The following is a 12,780-nucleotide window of genomic DNA, read 5'->3' as shown; positions in this document are numbered from 1 at the left end:
CCTTCCTCCCCCCATAATCTGATTGCAAACCTCCATTAGTGGTTGAATCAAGTAGTCTTTTAGTGTCTTATAGTACTTGGAGGTAAGCCCATCTGGGCCTGGAGACTTGCCCAGCTGCATATTCTGAATGGCATCCTCAATTTCCTGTTGTGTTATTTTACAGTTCAAGATTGATCTCTTCTCCTGAGATAATTCTGGTAAGCCGTTGAGTTTCAAAAATCGTTCCATCTCAGACACTTCCTCAGGCCCTTGTGTATACAGCTTTTTAAAGTATTTCTGGAAACACTTTCTAATTTCACCTGGTTTCTGGATATTTTTCCCTTCCACCTCTAGATTGGTAACATAGTTAAGTTTCTGTCTTTTTTTCAACTGCCATGCCAGCAGTTTCCCACATTTGTTTGCTGACTCAAAGGATCTTTGTCTCATTTGTTTAATTTTGATGCTCTTATATATTAAGTCATAGAATTATGTAACAAAATGTGAATATGATTTAATGGAAAACTCAACAAAAATTACTTTAAAAACATAAAAAGGGAAAATATATTAGGAGTGGCTTTTCTTTTAATAAGTTAATAAATGAACTACTTCATTGGCACAGCATCCGAATGAGGTGTAGTGGTTGTATAGTTCTTTTTTTTCTTTTTTTTTTAAGTTGACAGACTTTATTTTTCACCTTAAGGAAACCAAAATAAGATACGCATCGGTAGCGCTCCGAAAAGCTGCTCATCTGGCAACTGACATTAGGTTTACAATTTAAAGAAATACATATTTACCAGACGTGCGTGGAAAAGGTTTCTTCCAGTGTAAAGAAATGCTACTCTTAAGATTATAGTCCATTTCAACTTTGAGTTCAGTGCTTGGGGAGGGGGGGAATCTAAATTTTGCTTTGTTGCTGTAGCCGCACTTAATACAATCCTTCTTTCTGTTCCTCCCCCTCCCCCAAGACACAGTCATGTGAAAGGAAGGAATCCTGCAGTTTGTAGGTCTTTACATTAAGAGTAAGTATGTGCCTTGATCTACAGGCAGATCAATGTATAGGCAGAAGAGCACAGTCAAGAAACATTCAGGCAGTCTGAAATTACTCAGCAAAAAATGTGTAGAATGGGCAAGAGCAATTGAAACCGACAAGTCCTTGGCACTCAAATCACAAGACCTATACTTCCCTGCTTATCAGTTTTGTTCAACTACTACTTCACTCAAGGTGCTGCTGCTTTCGAACAGCCAGCGACATCTGCATGGCTACAGATAGTGTTTATCTCTGTGTTGCAGAAGTAGCAGTACTAAGAGTAAGTAAACCCTCTGCCCTCTTGTTTTGAACAGTTAAATGAGAAGGGGGCCAAGTACTATTCCTCATTAACTCAATGCCATCCAAACACAGTGTGTTTCCCAGGTAAGTATTTCCATCACGATCCCACGCCTAACCTTAGCTTAGTTTCCTTTGGGGGAAAATGTACAGAAAGTTCGCCTATTAAGTAGGTGGCTGGCCTTTCGACTATAGGAACACCATGGACAGCCCAAGAGGTTCTTGTTGCTTTTTTTTTACTGCCTTTTGAATTTGATAGACAAATTTCAAGACTTCTGCTGGGACCCACTATTTGCATTTCCCATACCTGTGACAGTTCATCAAAACATGGATTCCTCTAACTGAAGTGCAAATTAACATTGCCAACCATAACACTGATCTTTTGCACTAGCAATGTGAAGGCCCCCAATTTTTCCAATTTTTTTCTGGGTCTTCCATATCTCTAGTCTACACCATGTTACCTTTTAACAGGACTTCTTTGCAGGATCCTTTCTTAAAGGCAGGCTCTTTAAACACCACATGTGAGAACGGACCCACTTATATACTTTGAGGCTTGCGGGGGGGGGACGGGACACAACTGACCTTTGGCCAAAAATATCATTTTTAAATAAATGATACTTAAAAAAATAATTATTAATGAACCCATTTTTCAAGGGGAATCCCCCTGAAACAAGAAAATCCATGTTATAGAAACCCTCTTCCAGCCCAGGCCATCCGCAAGCTTGGAACAATTATTTCAAGTGAGGTTTTTTACCAATTTGTCTTCAACAATACTGCTGTACTCTAGAAATCCCTAACTATGCACACTTACAAGCCAATGGTACAGTACATAAACATAACAAAGTAAAGCCATCCCAGTTTCCTCATTTCATTTATTTATTTACGGCTATTAGCCCATAAAATATGTACAAACATAAAAAAGCACAAAGGCTTAAAAACCGAAATATCTGACAACAGAAGGTGAGCACTGCGATGCAAGGGTGGGTCATTGGGCAGAGCCAAATAACAGGATGTGGCCCGGAGAGCTCCAAGGGACGGTTCACAGAAAAGGAAAACTGAAGACGAGATCCGACATGCACTCTCATCATAACTGTCCGATTAGATTTTGATGTTGTTGTTGTTTTTTGGTGGTTTTTGCGTGTGAGATAACCGCATTCAGGAATCTCGCCACCTGCAGAGTAACAGAAGGATCTGTATCCTGCAAAAGCAGTGCGGCGTGTGACTCAACAGGCCTGCTAACCAAGCGCAGTAAAGCAGGGCCCAGGAATTTAGTCCTGGCTATGCTATGTAGGGGACAGTTGAACATTATATGTGGAAGAGATTCAACAGTTTTCCCATCACACACGCATAGCGGAGACACCAAACCCTTGGAAAATCTGTGGCTCAGCAGGTTCGATGGAAGGACATTGAACCTTGCACGAATAAATGCAAGTCGGTGTGGTACTGATGAAAGAGATGACATGTATGATGGAAGGTCAAGTGGTGGGGTTATTCCGTGATACCTGGGGGAGCAGACACCCCCACCTCTGGCAAGGTTGTGTTGATTTTCAATGTCTGCTAATCTTTGCTCAATGAGGCTTTTAGCTGAGCGTAAGTTCATCTTTAGGGAGTCCGCTGGGGAAATTCCGATGCTCAGAAGTTTGGCATGGATTTTTCCTACCCACGGATTAACAAATTCGTCCCGCCAGAGGCACTGAAAAAGGTAATGGTCGGGAAGCCTATGCCAGCTGGACAGCCAATAGCCAAAGACTCGCTTCCAGATGACAGTCTCCAATGTTGCAATCCTTAACTCCAGACGTATGGCTGCGTTGCTCACACACATGGGGAGTTTCAGGAGGCGACGGAGAAACTGATTCTGCAATGTCTCCAGCGATGTTAAATTGGACCCAGGGGCCCAGAGCGGGGCAGCATAGCAGAGGGTGGAAACCACTTTTGCGTGGTATACCTTCAATGCAGAGGGGATGTGGGAGGCTCCGTCAGCCGCAAAAAATTGGAGTAGAGCATAAAGTATTGTTTCCCCTTTGTTTAGTAAATACTGTATCTGTGGCTTCCAGCTTAGGTTGTAGTGAAAAAAGACTCCCAGGTATTTAAATTTGAAAACCTGTTCTAATTGGACTCCATCTAACTTCCAGCTGTAAGTTTTCCGAGACCTGGTAAAGACCAGGACTTTAGATTTCCCATGATTAATTGTCAGATGGTTGAGTTTGCAATAAGCCGCAAAAATCTTTAGAGCTCTGCATAAACCGACTCTAGAGTAGGAAAGGATCGCTGCATCATCGGCGTATAGGAGCAAAGGGCAGCGAAAATCGGCTAGGTGGGGGGCATGAATGTTGGCTTGAGACTCATTCAGAAAGAGCTTCATATCGCTAATAAACAGGTTGAAGAGGAGTGGAGCCAAAATGCAGCCTTGGCGCACACCTCTATTTATTGGGACCTCGTTGGATAGGTTTCCCGCCGGTGTGAGTCTCACTCTAGCCGACGACCCGTGGTGTAATTGGGTTATAAGCCATAACAGTCTTCTATCTATGCCCCATCTCTCTAGTTTCTTCCATAGACAGTTTCTTGGGATACTGTCGAAGGCGGCCTTTAGGTCTATGAAAGCGACGCATAGGCGCCCCCGCCTCGGGGCAGAATATTTTCTGGCAAGATGATACATAATTACCATATGGTCAGAGGTCAAGTAATTGTTCCTAAAGCCCGCTTGCTCATGGCCAATCAGATTTGAGTCGTTTGCCCAATGAGACAGCTTAGACAGCAAAAATTTTGCATAGATTTTCCCGATGATAGACAAAAGGCTGATGTTCCGATAGTTCTCCGGGTCAGCAGGGGGACCCTTTTTATGGACTGGCACGATCACGGCCTCCTTCCATGACCTAGGGATAAGCCCCGTAGAATTAATTGCGTCAAAGACTTTGGCCAGAATTTCAGCCCACCACCTCGGTTGCGCAACAATAGCCTCAGCAGGGACTAGATCCGGCCCGGGGGCTTTGCCCGTTTTCAGATCTAATATCAAGTCCATTATCAGGTCTGGGTCGGTAGAGGGCCACAAAGGTAGATGGTCGGCTCGGAATTCCGTGGATGAGTTGGATTCCTCTGCCAAGGAGAAATATTTACTCAAGAATTTTTCCCATGTGGGCGCAGGGATAATCGTCAGTGGGTACTTCCTTCCTCTTATGTTTATCAGAGCCCAAAATTCCTGTGGTCTGCGGGATCTAGAGGCCGCTATCAAGGCTCGCCAACGCTTTTGATGCCACTCGCGTTTGGCCAGCTTTAAAGTCTGTTTGTATGCTCTTTTGGCTTGTAAATAGGAGGATGGTAGAGCTTGGGCATTAGAGTTTTTGTATTCATTATAGATGGAACGAAAAAGGGATCTTGCTTGTTTGCAAGAGGTGTTAAACCAAGGGGCCCCAGCACTGCAATGCGCCACTTTCGCCTTTTGAGGAGGTGATGTAAAAAAAGTGGTAAGGTTTGTTGTAAGAAGGTTAAAAAGTTTCAAAACCGAATTGGAATCTTGTAAATCAGTAGTTATTTGAGGTAGATAGGCAGTGATTTCCCTATGGAAAAAATCCTGGTATTTTTGGGCCACAGCCTCCGACCATTTGATCCCTCTTATTTGGACCGATGATGAGGTTTCCAGAAGGACTGGGTGTTTATAGTCCTTCTGGCGCCGGAACAATGACAAAGTGGTCACTACTGGGAGGTGATCACTGAAATGTTGATTTTCAACTTGGAAGGAAAGTACATTAACGGCCAAATTTGCGGAGATCAAGAAGTAATCGATAACACTGTTAGATGTTGGTCCCAGGTGAGTGAACTCCCCCGGTATATCGGGGGGGAAGGTGCCGTTCAAGAATACTAGATTCAAGCGAATGGCCATTTGGTAAAGGGTCACTCCTGCTTTGTTTACTCTGTTGTCCTTTGAAGTTCTAATTCTGGTATGTTCCAAGTCAAAGTTGTCCAAACATGGGGGAGTCCACCATTTGGACTTGGTTAGTAGGTCCCAATTAGTGGCAATACGAGCATTAAAATCTCCCCCAATTAAGGAATACGAGTTAGGGCATTTGGTATGACATGACAATAGGTGATTTTCAAATGATTCCCATCTCCAATCAAGATCAGGTGCTGAGCCTTCGGGGGGGAGATAAACATTAGTAATTAGTAATGAGGACTTCCCTTCTGTGATCAGTCCAGATAGAGCAAAAGGCGGGGAAGCCCGTACCAGAGTGAATTTGGCGCGAAGTTGGAGTGAGATCCCAATCAAAAGACCCCCTTTGGGGCGACCTCCTTTCAAGGAAGGGGAGGCCGGAAGTGTTAGAAGATCGAAGCCATCTATGATAATCTCTTCCTCATCCCACGTTTCTTGGAATAGAATGATATTAAATGAGTTTATGTACTTCCTGAATTCGGGGTCTGATTTTTTGGTTCTCCAACCAGCGATGTTCCAGCTAAGTATTGATAATGTCGGGTCCTTGTGCTGTCCCGGTAATTGTCACTTTGAGTTGTTTAATGGGTTCTTGGAGGTAGAACGAGGACCTATAAGAAAATCGGTAATTTTAGTTTGTGTGGATAAGGTCTTCTTCTGTGTTGATTGAATCCATGATTTGGTAACATTAACAGGCAGGAAGGGTTTTGCCGGGGAGGAAGAATTAGGCAAAGTTGGTGAGGTTGGATGCTGTTCATTGAGGTGAGTAGTAGCAAGTCTTTGATGGGCTATACTAGTAGATCCGTCCGTCGGAGTTGTCAGTCTTAACCAGGGTAGCGCTAAGAGGTGTTCCAGCCATCACTTGTAGTTGCTGCGCAGATGGAGAAGAATTATCACGCAGATGTATAGAAGGACGTGAACGTGGGGATGGTGCATGCGTAGTCATTTCCTGGTGATCTTCAGGCAGGGATGATTCTAGCTCAGGCATTGAGGCAAAGGAATCATCAACCTCCATATTTTGATTGGACATAAGGTCTGAAACGGGAGTATTGAGTTTATCAACTTCCTCCACGGTAGAATGGTGCTGTTGTTCAACAGGTGACTGCTGATTCAGATCAGTAGGGGATAACAAAGTAACAGGTTGAGAGATTATCAAGGTATTTGATGGAGACGCCTTGTGGGACGTGGAGCACCTGCTCTCCTCTCTCATCGGCATAGAGGGGTCCCCTTGCGATAGGAGTCTTTGTTTGAGTAGATCCAATCTATCGAGAATAGCCTGCTGTTCTTCCGAAGGGAGTTTTCCATAAGAGGAGATAAGATTTCTCTCTTCAGGGATATTCCAATCTCCGCTTGCAATTGGATCACTCCTCAGCTTAGCTAGATGGTCACTTGCGGTCGCAGGTGGAACAGGGGGTACCCGGCTAGGTGTTTTTCCCTTTATTATAGGGACAGAGGAAGGAAACGGGCGTTCATAGCCGGTTAAAATGTTGGGAAAAAGAGGTTTAACACTCGTGTCCTTAAAGACTCTTGTTGTTACAATCTCCCAGGGTGCCAGCCGATCTTTTTGTCTTGCAAGAAGATGTGGGATCCTTGCAGACTGGAAGGAGAGCATAAATTTCCTTGGCCAGGGCGTGGCATTTAGGGGTACTACAGATAGAAGATCTATCCGGGAAAAAGGAATATTTAACAAATCACGTAGGTACCCTTTAGCCATCATCAGGTTATTCCACCTAAGTCTGGGGGCGTCACGGGAAAAAATGGATAGACATATTTTATTAGGTTGAAAAATCAAGGATTGCTTATTCCTTTGGGGCAGTGGTAGCCTGCATCTTGAGCCCTTAAGGAGAGATTTCTGGTCAAGTTGTCTCTTTAAGGTACTCACAAGCTGCACAGGAGATTGATGCAAATTAGATAGCTCAGTTGAGGAAGGTAGATGAGCTAGAAAGGCCCGTGTAAGTTTATTCAATGACGAAGAAATCCCCTCCAATTTCTTGAAGATGAAGCTTAAAGTCCTGATTACCAGTTGTATTTGATCAGGTACTAATTCATGGGCAGTTTGCCCTAATGCTTCCCGTTTCAGTGACGGAGGTGTAATTAAGGTATCAGGGAGGAGGGTTTCCCTATGGCTTCCATCCCCCGCTGGATCAGCTAGCTTTTCCAACTCTCCTTGATCATGCAGAGGCCAAAAGCGGTTGTATGTTTCGACCGCAGAAACAATTACTTGCTCCGTTTTGCTGTTATTGTTAGTAGATGGTGGGGGAGATTCAAGCTTTGACTGCTTTACTCTTGGAGGTGAACAACTTTTCTCAGCAGATCTTGGTCGCTTGCCATGACCCATCTGTCGCTGTCTCACTAACTACGGAGGTTCAAAGTAGAGGTAAACGGAGATAAAAGAGATAAAAGAGAACTTATCTTTATGGACGCAACTCCTCTGCTACTCCTCGTCCACTGCTCAACATAACCCAGTCTTCAAGGCGGCGTTACTAATCAGCAGCAGGCTTTCTCAGCAGGGGGTTTGAATATCCTTGTTGATACGTATATGGCCCCGACAGGCCAACCATAGAAGTGAAACGATTAAAAACTTCCAACAGAGGTAAAATAATTTAAAAGTCAAATAAAAACAGCTATAAAGACGGCTGTAAAAGGCTATAAAAGGCAATAAAAGGTTTGTAATCCGGAGGGTTCACGAAGGAGAAGTTGTTACAGCCGCCATCTTCTTTTCCATCCCAGTTTCCTACTGATCAGACTTGTGACATCAGAGACTTAGAACATCCTGCAGTTTCAGCTGAACTCTGGGGGGGGGGGGCAGGAGTATTCCATATTTCCCTGGCAGGTCAGTCCAAACACCAGTGGAAAATAATATATTAAACTTAAGTTTCATAATTACCATATATTTTCTAGTACTTTGCTTTTTAAAAAATAAAAGCTTGACTTGGGTTCTTAGAATTCCTGCATCATGTAATTTAGGATAGCCTTATTTTCTTTAAACTAAAAGGGACAGTTTTGGCAGACGTCATTATCCTCTCCAAACTGAAATCCATTCTTTAGTCCTGCTACAGCAGCAATGAGTCAACTGCTAATTTAAGACTTTCTGAGGGAAAAGAAAACGGCTTCAGCCCTGCATACAGTTCAGAAGCTGCTTCAGTCCTATTGACTTTGAACAGCCTAATGTCATACAGGACTGTAGCTATGATCTTCCATAGTCATATCAGCCTAATCCTCATTATTTGCAAAGATAACTTAATTCAAACTTCAGAAGACAACATGGCATGGAAGCAATCAAGCAGTTACTACTGCTCTGGCTTTGTCCCAACAGCATCTTTCTATCTTCAGTTTTAAGAAGTTTTGGGGAACAGAATTAGGACAGTTCTCCCGGGGAGAGGAGAGGAGAGGCAAGGAAACTAGGAAAGATGAGGCCCACTCTATGGGTTGACCAAGGCTATTTAAGGAATGAGGAAAGAGAACCAGGAGCCATTCGATTGGTGTGAGTTGGTTGGGGGGCTTTGAAAAGTGGTTGTATAGTTCTTGATACCTTTTGTTTCATAGTTATATTTGGGTTGCTGCTTAAAAAAAAATGGTTAGCTTTTTGTATCATAAAGATCACAAAACTGATTCCTAATATACAACTGAAAGCAGAAATGGGGCACTTTTCCCTTTTGCTTTGCTGCAGATATGCATGCTATTTTAACATAGCTCACAGAATGGCATGATGGCACCTTTTTACTACATATGTGAATTATTAAAAAAAACCTGTTACTCGTTGTCAGGGGTTCAGGAGCAGAGGCAAGGGCAAGGGAGGAAACAGAGAGCGAAGGGGAGGAGGCAGAAGAAAAGATGAGTGATGACGACGACCCGAGATCTCCGAGTCTTTCCAGTGAATCAGAAGATTCACAGAAAGGAGCACCAGTGGCCAGGGCAAGGGGGGAGTCTAGGGGGGCACCCCAGGAAGATAGAGCCAGAGGGGACTCAGAGGAGAGCAGTTGGAAATCGGGACCAGCGTCACCGCCAGAGAGCAGGGAAGAGGAAGGGAGCCAGGGGGCAAGCGCTGGCAGCTCACAACAGGAGGGAGGGCACGAGTCAGGAGTGGCCACACCTCCATCGGGGAGCGAGGAAACGGTCAGACGGAAAGTGGAAAGTTGGGCGCGCGCGCCAAGTTCAAATGCACAGGAAAGTGACGCAGTGGGCAGCCCTGAAAGAGAGCCAGGTCCTAAAGCCCGGCGCAAGGAGACAGGAGGGTCCGGGGGGTCGGCGTCAGAAGAATCCAGGAAGGAAGAGACCCCGGGGGTAGAGGGACCCAGAGGAGAACAGTCAGGCGGAAAAGGTGGAGCAGGGCTAGGATATTAAGTTGGTGCACAAGGGGCGGAGACTCAGACGGAGCTTCGCCGATCTAGCCACTAGACGTAGAGTTGCACGCAGCAGCTTGAGAATGGAAACTGTAACTCAATAAAGACTTTTACTTAATGATCGCTGGCTAGCGTGATCCTCTGTGAGCTAGGATCTGGAAGCAGCTCTGACAGTAAGCTCCGTCCGCAAATTGTGGGCATCTACAGCCTCGAGGAGAGGAGAGAAGCAGGTGCCTACTAGCGAGCTCACGAACGGCAGCCGACATGACGGCTGAGCAGCAGATAGCGGAACTCAGAGAAGCAGTGTCACAACTGAATGCCGAGGCTCTTGCATCCAGGAAGAGAGAGGAGGACGCAGCTGCCGCCTACAGGGATCTCCAGGTCAGGTTGGAAGTGCTTACGAAGCAAGGGCAACTGACACCCAGACAGGAGGGAATTGGGTTGGCGAGACGAACAGGCGGTCTGGTCTCTCACTTCGATGGGAACCTGCAACAGTATCCCAACTTTAGAGCAGACGTAATGTGCGCACTGCAACTGCTGAATAAAGACTTTAGAGATGAGCAAGAGAAAGTGGGATTCATCATGTCCCATTTGCATGGGGATGCTAAAGCATGGCTGCGCAATTTGTGGAGGGATAATGATCCGGCGCTCCAAAATGCGAATGCCTTTATTAAAGCGATGGATGGGTGTTTTTTATCAAGCATTGACGTGGATCTTGCTCGGCAGCAGATACATGGACTGAAGCAAGGGAGGGCCAGCGTAAGGCAGTACCATGCCCGCTTTTTCGCTTTGGTCAGTGCCCTGGAATGGGACAGAGATTCGGCTCCTGTAAGAGACCTGTTTTGGGAGGGATTGCACGGCTCGGTTAAAGATGAAATTGCGAGGGGGGAGAGACCCCGGACCACGCAGGAGGTCGTTCAGAGGGCGCTGGCGGTGGGGGTGCGGCTGGAAGAACGTCCGTGGAGCAGGGACGAAGGGCGTGGAGGGCGCGAACCAGCCAGGGGCTCCTCCTTCCTTCCCAGAGAAGCAGCGCGTGCACAATCCACGCCTCCGCCAGGAGGGGGAGCGGAACCTATGGAGGTTGGAAGCGCAAGGGCTCAGTCAGCAGCCAGAGCCCTAGCACCGACAACAGTGACAGCGAAGCCTCCTAGAGGGAACAGGAAGTGTTACATATGTGAGGAGCCAGGGCATATGGCGAAAGAGTGTCCCCGGAGGCTCCGCAAGCACACTGCAGCCTCAGCAATGGTGACTGCAGCAACGCAGCAAGGAGAACCACAGCAGGGAAACGACGCAGTCTGGCTGGAGGAAAAGGCACTGGGGCCCAGCCAGTCGTGTTAGTGACGCAGTCCCCAGAGATTTTACAGCCCGTGAACCCCCTCCCGCCCAAACCAGTAGTGAGGCTCACCGCATCGCTCCAGCTGCCCAATGGAATCACCATGGACGTGCCAATCACCATTGACTCAGGCAGCAATGCGGACTTTATAGGGCAGGACTTTGTCGACCGGCACGCTATACAGTTGCTGCCGGCCACACTGCCCCTACAGGTTGTCACGGTGGATGGCAGGGAGCTGCTCGGGGGGCAAGTGGTGAAGCAGACGCCACCAATGGTGATGCGACTTGGGAATCACAGGGAAATCATCAGCTTCAACGTCACTCAACTATCGGACACGCCCATTGTATTGGGCATGAGTTGGCTGGACAAGCACAGCCCAACGCTGGCTTGGTACCAGAGGCAGCTGACCTTCGGCTCTTCCTTTTGTGCTGAACACTGCATCGTGCCCCGGCAGGAAGGAGAGGAAGAGGAGTCAAAGCTGCTGCTAGGCACGCTGCAAGCGATTCCCCACAAGTACGCAGAATTTTTGGAAGTTTTCTGCGAGAAGGAGGCAGACAGGCTACCCCCTCACAGACCATATGACTGCAAAATTGACCTGCTGCCGGGGGCGGCGCTGCCTAAAGGGAAGCTGTATTCCATGTCAGAGGACGAACTGCAAGAACTCAAAGAGTTCATAGATCATAATTTGGAGCGCGGTTTCATCCGGGAGTCCAAGGCAGCGGGGGGCAGTCCTGTATTCTTTGTTAAGAAGCGGGACACGCCCCAAAAAAAGACTTGTAGTGGACTATCGCATCTTAAACAGTGTGACCAAGCCATCGGACTTCCCCATGCCCCGAATCGACGACCTCCTAGCAAAGGTGCGGAAGGGCAGCGTGTTCACCAAGTTAGACCTGCGAGGGGCGTACAACCTCATTCGCATGCGGGAAGGAGATGAGTGGAAGACAGCCATGTTCACGCCACTGGGCACCTACGAATATAGAGTTATGCCTTTTGGATTGCAAAATGGCTCCCACGTTTTTCAAGCATTCATGCATCACGTGTTGGCGGGACTTCTCTACAAGACGTGCGTCTGTTTCTTAGATGACATCCTGATCTTTTCGGAATCGCAGCAGGAGCATGACAGACACGTCAAGGAAGTGCTGAGCAGGCTAAAGCAGCATAGGCTCTACGCCAAGCTGGAGAAGTGCCAATTCGACGTGACTGAGGTGGATTTTCTGGGCTACAAGTTGTCTGACAAGGGGCTCGCCATGGACAGCGCCAAGGTTCGAGCGGTGTTGGATTGGAAAAGCCCACGCAACCGGAAGGAGGTCCAACGGTTTGTCGGCTTTGCGAACTTCTATCGCAAGTTTATCAAGGGCTTCGCTATGCAGACAGCGGCCATCACGGACACGCTTAGCTCCAAGAAAAAGAAGTTCATCTGGACAGAGCAGGCGGAGCAGTCCTTTCAGGCACTCAAGCGTCTCTTCGCGTCGGAAGAGCAGCTGCTGCATGTCGACCCCAGCAGGCCGATGAGGGTGGAGACAGACGCCTCGGACAGAGCCGTGGGGGCGGTCCTGCTGCAGAAAGACCCGCAGGGGGTTTGGCGGCCGGGAGCGTTTTACTCCAGGAAGCTCAGCAAGTCCGAGCAGAACTACACCATCTGGGACAGGGAGTTGCTGGCCATTCATGCAGCGTTCAAAGCGTGGAGGCACTTCCTGATCGGCGCCAAGCACACGGTGCAGGTTTGCACGGACCACAAGAATCTGGAGCACTGGCGCACAGCACAGTTCCTGAACCAGAGGCAGATACGTTGGGCTGAGTTCTTTGCGAACTTCGACTTCCGAATAGAGTATGTCCCGGGGGACACCAACATCATGGCGGACGCTCTCTCCCGTAAGCC

General features: G+C 47.2%; 1 long non-coding RNA gene across 1 annotated transcript; it reads left to right on the top strand.

The window, feature by feature from the left end:
* The first annotated feature begins 630 nt into the window (after nucleotides 1–630).
* Nucleotides 631–8,496, top strand: LOC310697856. Its single transcript, XR_014521220.1, has 3 exons — nucleotides 631–954; nucleotides 1,027–2,160; nucleotides 7,956–8,496. It is a non-coding gene; the product is annotated as an uncharacterized lncRNA (long non-coding RNA).
* The last annotated feature ends 4,284 nt before the right edge of the window (nucleotides 8,497–12,780 follow it).

This window comes from Podarcis liolepis (genome assembly GCF_965112155.1).
Source record: "Podarcis liolepis genome assembly, chromosome: W".
Lineage (NCBI taxonomy): Eukaryota > Metazoa > Chordata > Lepidosauria > Squamata > Lacertidae > Podarcis > Podarcis liolepis.
The sequence above is the reverse complement of the archived record's forward strand: the minus strand, read 5'-3'. Positions and strand labels throughout refer to the sequence as shown.